The sequence below is a fragment of the Camellia sinensis genome, unplaced genomic scaffold (assembly GCF_055761805.1).
Source record: "Camellia sinensis isolate YWXY unplaced genomic scaffold, ASM5576180v1 Unanchor3, whole genome shotgun sequence".
Classification (NCBI taxonomy): domain Eukaryota; kingdom Viridiplantae; phylum Streptophyta; class Magnoliopsida; order Ericales; family Theaceae; genus Camellia; species Camellia sinensis.
The window spans coordinates 22,484,389-22,492,890 of record NW_028129178.1 but is presented as its reverse complement, the minus strand read 5'-3'; the positions used below and the strand labels follow the sequence as shown (position 1 = coordinate 22,492,890).

Here is an 8,502-nt window from a genome sequence, read left to right as displayed (position 1 = left end):
AATATTTGTGAAAAAATATTTTAAAAAATTAATAAATACATAAAAATACAAAAAAAAAATGTACAGATTTTTTGTATTTTTTTTATATTTTTGGTATTTAGTGATTTTTTTTAAAAAAAATTCGTAAAAATTATACTTTTTAAGTGTATTTATGTTAAGTGTGTCTAAAATTAAAAAAATGTTTAAAATATTAAAAAAATTCAGTAAAAACAAAAAAATACGAAAAATAAAAAAGTAAATTTTTTTGAAAAGTGTTTTGAGAAAACTCAAACCAAACAGTGAATATATATTTGTAATTAGTGTATAATGGACAATATTGAAAAAAGTCATGGATATAAAGTTTCAAAATATATTATATAATGATAAAGTAATTTTTTATACAAAATATACTTAAAAATTCGATATAATAGTCATACCACGTCATTATTGACATGTGATATTACCAACCAATAGTAAAGAAATACATGGAGGATGAACCTTACATATTAAATGTAACTAACAATTTAATAAATTTTATATTTTTATTAAGATTAATTATGTTTACATATCAATAATGATAGAAGTCACTATTATATTAAAATTTTCATAAATAATAACATCGTAGTCACCACAGGCATGAATGAAATGGTACAGCTTGTTTGGATAATTCATGATAACAACGGATGCAAACAAAGAGTTTCCTATCATGAATTTTTCTTTGGCCTGATTGACTTTTCAATACCATCAATATATCCCACACGCTGTAGCGGAGTCAACAAAATAAATTAGAGGAGGTGCTTATTAATTATAATATTAAAAATATTTACAAAGATATTTTATATAAATTTTTATGATTAACTTCAAGAAAGATTAAAAAAAAAAATAATGTGTTTGTTTTGAGTTTTTTTAATTAAGTTTTTTTAAAATTGAGTTTTTTTTATTTTTTTTTGTTTTAGTCAATATTTTTAAAATTTTAAGCATTTTTTTTTTAACTTTTTTAGATGCATGATGTATCTAAAAAAAATAAAATATTTGTGAAAAAATATTTTAAAAAATTAATAAATACATAAAAATATAAAAAAAAATGTATTGATTTTTTGTATATTTTTTTTATATTTTTGGTATTTAGTGATTTTTTTAAAAAAAAATTTCGCAAAAATTATACTTTTTAAGTGTATTTATGTTAAGTGTGTCTAAAATTAAAAAAATGCTTAAAATATTAAAAAAATTCAGTAAAAACAGAAAAATACGGAAAATAAAAAAGTAAAATTTTTTGAAAAATGTTTTTAGAAAACTCAAACCAAACAGTGAATATGTTATTTGTAATTAGTGTATCATGGACAATATTGAAAAAAGTCATGGATATAACGTTTTAAAATAAATTATATAATGATAAAGTAATTTTTTATACAAAATATACGTAAAAATTCGATATAATAGTCATACCACGTAATCATTGACATACGATATTACCAACCAATAGCAAAGAAACACATGGAGGATGAACCCTCCATATTAAATGTAATTAACAATTTAATAAATTTTATATTTTTATTGAGATTAATTATGTTTGTATATCAATAATGATAGAAGTCACCATTATATTAAAATTTTCATAGATAATAATATCGTAGTCACCACAGGCATGGATGAAATGGTGCAGCTTGTTTGAATAATTCAGTTCATAATAATAATGGATGCAAACAAAGAGTTTCCTATCATGAATTTTTCTTTGCCCTGATTGACCTTTCAATACCATTAATGTATCCCACACAGTAACGGAGGCAAGAAAATAAATTAGAGGATAGACTTATTAATTATAATATTAGAAATATTTACAAAAATATTTTATATAAATTTTTACGATTGACTTCAAGAAAGATAAAAAAAAAAATTAGTGTGTTTGGTTTGAGTTTTTTTAATTAAGTTTTTTAAAAATTTAAATTTTTTATTTTTTTTTTGTTTTTAGTCAATATTTTTAAAATTTTAAGCATTTTTTTTTACTTTTTAGATTCATGATGTATCTAAAAAAAATAAAATATTTGTGAAAAAATATTTTAAAAAATTAATAAATACACAAAAATACAAAAAAAAATGTACTCATTTTTTATATTTTTTTTTATATTTTTGGTATTTAGTGATTTTTAAAAAAAAAATCGCAAAAATTATACTTTTTAAATGTATTTATGTTAAGTGTGTCTGAAATAAAAAAAAATGCTTAAAATATTAAAAAATTCAATAAAAACCAAAAAATACGGAAAATAAAAAAGTAAATTTTTTTAAAATGTGTTTTTAGAAAACTCAAACCAAACAGTGAATATGTTATTTGTAATTAGTGTATCATGGACAATATTAAAAAAAATCATGGATATAAAGTTTTAAAATAAATTATGTAATGATAAAGTAATTTTTTATACAAAATATACATAAAAATTTGATATAATAGTCATACCATGTCATCATTGACATGCGATATTACCAACCAATAGTAAAGAAACACATGGAGGATGAACCCTACATATTAAATGTAACTAACAATTTAATAAATTTTATATTTTTATTGAGATTAATTATGTTTGTTTGTCAAAATGATAGAAGTCACCATTATATTGAAATTTTCATAGATAATAATATCGTAATCTCTTTATTTTTAATCAAAACAATCATTATTGTTCTTATAATTTTAAAAATGTTATTGACATTTCACTCTAAATAATATTTTTATAAATTTGTTTATATAAAATATTTTCTCTCACTCACCTACAAGTCTCACATTTAGTATCAAGGGGAACCATCTTTGCTGCCAAAAGTAGGATTCTACTAAGAGGGACCACTGTTGGAACCTTGACTCAATCTTCACTATCCTTAATTTGATGTATAGTTGGTCCAACTTGAAGGAAACAAAAGTAAAAGTTTCAGGAATTTCAAAGCAGAAGCCATTTTGCGCGTCATTGTTGAATCATGGAAAATTATAAGAATGAAGAGGCTATAAATACCCATAATCAGCTAAAAGAACTACTCAAAAAGCTCTTACAACATCATAGCTCTCTCCAAGGTTATCAAAACTTGAAACTTTTGTCCCTATCAAGACTCACCTCTCTCTCTTGAACACAAAACAAACATATGGAACGCCCAAAGTCACCCCTTCAGCCCCATACTTATGGAAACCTAACCACTGTTCTCAGCATTGATGGAGGTGGAATAAGAGGGGTTATCCCAGGAACAATTCTGGGCTTCTTGGAGTCCGAACTTCAGGTATAGAATACGTTTTTATTTTCTATATTTTTATTTATTTATTTTCACGCGATGCTATCTACCATGTCAATTAAATTGTTTCAAAAAAGAAAATACTGATTTTTTAATGGAGAATTTGATAATATTCCATGAACTAACTCCAGACGGCTTGGCAATTATGCACAAGTTGGATGGCGAGGATGCAAGAATTGTAGACTATTTTGATGTGATTGCAGGAACAAGCACAGGTGGTCTTGTGACTGCCATGCTAACTGCACCTAATGACCCCTTGTTTGCTGCTAAAGATATCCATTAGGAAAAACCAATATTCCTAAGGTAATCAAAGCCCTATTAGGACCAAAGTATGATGGGAAGTATCTCCAATCCAAAGCCTAGTTAGGGAAAAACTAGGAAATATAAAATTACACCAAGCACTGACTAATATTGTAATACCAACTTTCGACATTAAGAGACTCCAGCCAACCATCTTTTCCACCTATGAGGTTTGTATTCATCTCTTTGTAACTAAAAAGTCAATAGTGATTGTTTGGATTAAACTGAGAACTAATGATTTTATATGTACATTTTTCATGATTTTTTAGGTGATGAATAATCCAAGCTTGGATGCATTACTTTCAGATATATGCATTGCAACCTCAGCAGCACCTACTTATCTTCCTGCCCATTATTTTGAACTCTCTTTTTTTTAATAAAAAATTTAAGACCATCTCTATTTATATTTTATAATTTTGATTTTTTTATTTATTTATTTTTTATTTTTTATGTTTTAGGCTTTGATTGCTATCAGTGAGGTAACCAAGCAAATCATGCGGAGAAGTTCAGATTATTTTGCTACAAAGAAAATGGACTATGGTCGACTTCTGGTTATATCATTAGGAACTGGTTCACCCATAGCTAACGAGAAATATAATGCAGATGAATCAGCTAAATGGGGTTTGTTGGGATGGTTAACCAGTGGTGGTTCCACACCCATAGTAGATGTAATTAGTCAAGCCAGTTCGGATATGATTGACTACCACCTTAATGTGGTTTTTCAGGCCTTTCACTCCGAAAAGAATTATTTACGAATTCAGGTATATAAGCGAATTCATGCTCATCAACAACAAAAATGTTATGTACCCAAAAGAAAAAAAAGTTGTTCATTTTTTTGTCAACCAAATATTGACTAATGTCGATGATTGAACCAAACTGCAGGATGACACATTAACTGGGAAAGTTTTGTCTGTTGATATAGCTACGAAGAGAAATTTGGAAGATCTTGTGAAAGTTGATGAAGGATTACTAAAGAAACCAATTTCAAGGGTAAATTTGGAGACAGGTATAGTAGAGCCTGTTGGTCAAGAGACTAATGAAGAAGCTCTCCGAAGGTATATCAACTTATCTCTAGCACACAAATTGTATCATATAGTTTAGTTTACTTTATTCTCTCAATAGAACTAAAAAAATTATTATATGGCAGGTTTGCAAAACTACTTTCTGATGAGAAAAGACTTCGTGACAAGGTTCTAAATCGCGGTATCGGGTAACGTAACGGTATCGATCGCGGAGTATCGGTATCGGTAGTATCGATCGGTACGTATCGGGAATCGGGTGTCGCGGTGGTGAAATTTTAAAAATCATTTCAAAGGTTTTTCAACTTTTTCTTTCCCGTACCGGTCCGAACCGGTGAGTATCGGCCCGTCGCGGCTTGTGTAACGGCTTGTGTAACGCTTACAGGCCGATACGTACCGAGACTCGGCCAATACTCCTGCGATTTTTAATCTCAGTGGTATATCGGCCTGTATCCGTCGCGGCACTCCATTTTTCCGATACGTATCGGCCGATACGTAACGTATCGACCGATATTTAGAACTATGCTTCGTGATGTCAGATCACCGCATGGACGCACTGCAAATCCAAAGGATTTTAAACTAAGATTGTAGATTAATATATTATTTATTTTTATATTTTTGTTACATGTGTTTTTGAGGTTGGTGCAAAGTATACCCATGCACCTTTCTATTTCTTTTGTTATTTTCCGTTTGAATAATGCTCAGCTGGTACAAAGTAAGCATTCTTTATTCTTTAATGAATCAGTTGTACAAAATTTCTCAAGCAATGCTAATTAACTACTCAGAAAAGGAGTGGAAGAAAGTGTATAGAAAATAAATGTGTCGACTAAATTTGTTACTTAAGCCACATTAAAATTGAATTTATTACATACATTTAATTTTTGGGGGGCTCACTTTTTGGATTTGTAGATTTTCCAAAAGTTTTTAAGAAAGTTTGTGAGCTAGTTGATTAATTTGGTGATGGAAGAAACTTGAATCCGTCCTTGTTTATCGAGACTAGAAAGACGCTAGTAATAAAATCAAGGATAACAGGTTAAACTTGAGATTGCTCTAATGCTATTATATTCAGTCATTATCATTATTGGCCCCATCAAAAGATGATTGTCAATTTGCATGGTATTTTGACCCTCTTCACTATTTATATGAGTGAAATGGGAAGATCGATTTCTCTTAATAGTATGATTATGACACATCATAAAATAGACATTAATAATCCGAATCTAGTCACATAATCCCAGTAAATAATATTTCCTTTGTCCCATTTTGTTAGCGTTTTTTCTCATTTTAAAATGTTCCAAAATACTTGTCTTATTAATAAAATATTTTTAATTTTTCAAAACTATCCTTTTGAAATGACTAAAAATATATTCAAAATTGAAAACGAGAAGGGAATTATTGGACTAAATTTTTTAAAATTTAAATTTAAATATAATGATTATATATTCCTTAAAAAATTAAAATTTTTAACGAGACAATCAAAATAGGGCGGAGGAGTATCTTATAATGAAACTCTCGTCTTTTGAAAGTGTCAATGATGTACGGTCCTTGTTTCAGTTGTGGGGAGAAGAAAGAATTCAAGCGGTCAATGAATGCTTCAATTTTTTACTTGTGGACTCGATCACCAAGAAACACCGCCCTATAATGGCCTATAAAACATATATAGGGTTTTCTAGTCACAAAAATGCATGGCTTATATAAATATGTGAGTATTATATAAATGATTATGAAAAAATTATATTGTTAGTCTTTGTATTTTGATCCTTATTTTTTTATAATTTTAATTGGTTTAATTTTAATTCTGAATTTATGATTTATTTAAATTTGGTCTAATTATTTTCAATTGTTAGTTTTTTTTTTTTTTATATAGAAAATAAGCCCACAAGCGGCATGTGTTTTGTTTTTATAGAAAAAATTATAAATTTGATCAATTTTATCGGTGTAACCAATATTAGACCAAACTGAAACCAAATATAAAATTAAAGGTCAAAATTAAGAAAATAAAAATTATAGGAAGTAAAATGACACAAGAAAAAAAATGCAATGGTTGTCGATGTAATTTTCCCAAAAAATAAAATAAATTTTTATTTTTCTAATCTGTCAATAAAAGAAAATTTAAAATCCAAGCAATAATTATTAACAATTATTTTGTAGATTAACTTTCAAGTGTTTATGGGATTATGGTTAGATTTTAAGAAGGATAGTTCTTTTTACACACCTTTAATCCTCTTAGTACACATAATTAATATAATAAATTTATATTACAATAATATTTTCAAATAAAAAGGCTATTCCGGAAAATATGGGCATGTATTATATCCATTCAAAGAATTCACATATGAAAACACAGAACACTCTTTACACATCACCTATATAGACATTGTAAATTTATCTCCAACACTCATTATCTTCATCATTATAATCTAGCACACCACGCTCATGATATCATTTATTATCAATTAATATCTCATTCTTTTTTTTATTATACTTATTTCCCAAACTCAAAATATTATCTTTGAAGATTTAGAGTTTAAAAATATTAAAATCAATGAAAATGTTACTTTATTACTTACACACTCATAAATGCCATTGACAAAAATGACGACATAACCAAATTGTCCTATCTTTCCTATATCTCACACGCATGTTCTCCCTTTCAAATTCATTAGAAATTATTACATTTTTCTTTCAAAATGGTCTATATATATTTAAAATGGGATTAGGTATACGGCTAGGATTGCGAATAATTTTTTTTAAAAAATTTTGTAATAATTTTTTTTATAGATTTTAAAAAAATTATAAATTTCAAAGAGAGAACAAATGTGTGAATATAGAAAATAGAGTCAATTTGTTCATTTAACTGTTTTTGTTAGTGACATTAGGCATATGACATTTTAATAGCTCAATGGTTTAATTGTACTCTTTTATAGTTTAGGAAGTGAAATAATACCTCATGATAATACAAGAGGGTAAATAATATTTCATAATAGTTCAGGAAGCAACATGATACAAGATGTTGAGGACATATTGGTGGTTAAATGTGTTATGTTAGCATTGTTAAGGGATTTTATGATACCAATAGTTTAGAGGGTTAACTTGTATAATTTTTTGGATCCTCTGTCCAACATCTAAATCTGAATTTTTTTTTTTATCCACAGGTCTAGTCGCAAAATTATTATGTCCATAAGGACATACTTTTGCACAATGATTAAACTACCTTGTATATTTAAAAACATGCCTCTTTCTAAATCACAAACTCGTTCTTTCAATCCTCTCTCTCTCTCTCTCTCTAAATCACCTCTATCTCTCTTTATCTGTTGAAGCAATCACCTCTTTGATCTCACATCTACCTTCATTCTCATTGAAACCCTAACCACCGCCACCTCTCACCGTCTTTATCGAAACCCTAACCGCCACCACCTCCTACCGTTCTCATCAACATCATCATTGTAGTGCCACCTCGACACCCTCCACTACTATCACGAGCCAGACCTGTCCCTAGAGGATTAGGCTGTGACCGGCCAGTAATTTCAGATTACTTCAGGCCTCACTAACAAATTTGATAATTAATAATAATAACAAGGCATTGCGGAAGCAATAATAAGACACAAACGTATACATCGAGCAATGCTGTCACAACCCCAACCCGCCCCTAGTGGTTAGAGTAGTGACCGGCCAGTAATCCTAGATTACCTTCGGCCTCAAAGACAAAATTTCAAAATATTTAAATAATATATGGGCCTAAATCGGAAGCAAAACAAAAAGAATAATGTCCATTAAGCTGTGCAGACATGATCAACTGGAATAGTTAAAACATTTGTAATACACTTTTTTAACATAAACAAATACGAAGACATATCTCATATATATCTCTCTCACACACACTTAAAAGTTAATCAAAGTACAAAACTCTAACAAAGCAAAACTAAAGCCTTGACAT

At 28.2% G+C, this 8,502-nt stretch overlaps 1 pseudogene; it reads left to right on the top strand.

Annotated features, from left to right (window-relative positions):
• Positions 1-3,102: 3,102 nt before the first annotated feature.
• Positions 3,103-5,020, top strand: LOC145816039 (patatin-like protein 2; annotated as a pseudogene).
• Positions 5,021-8,502: the final 3,482 nt, after the last annotated feature.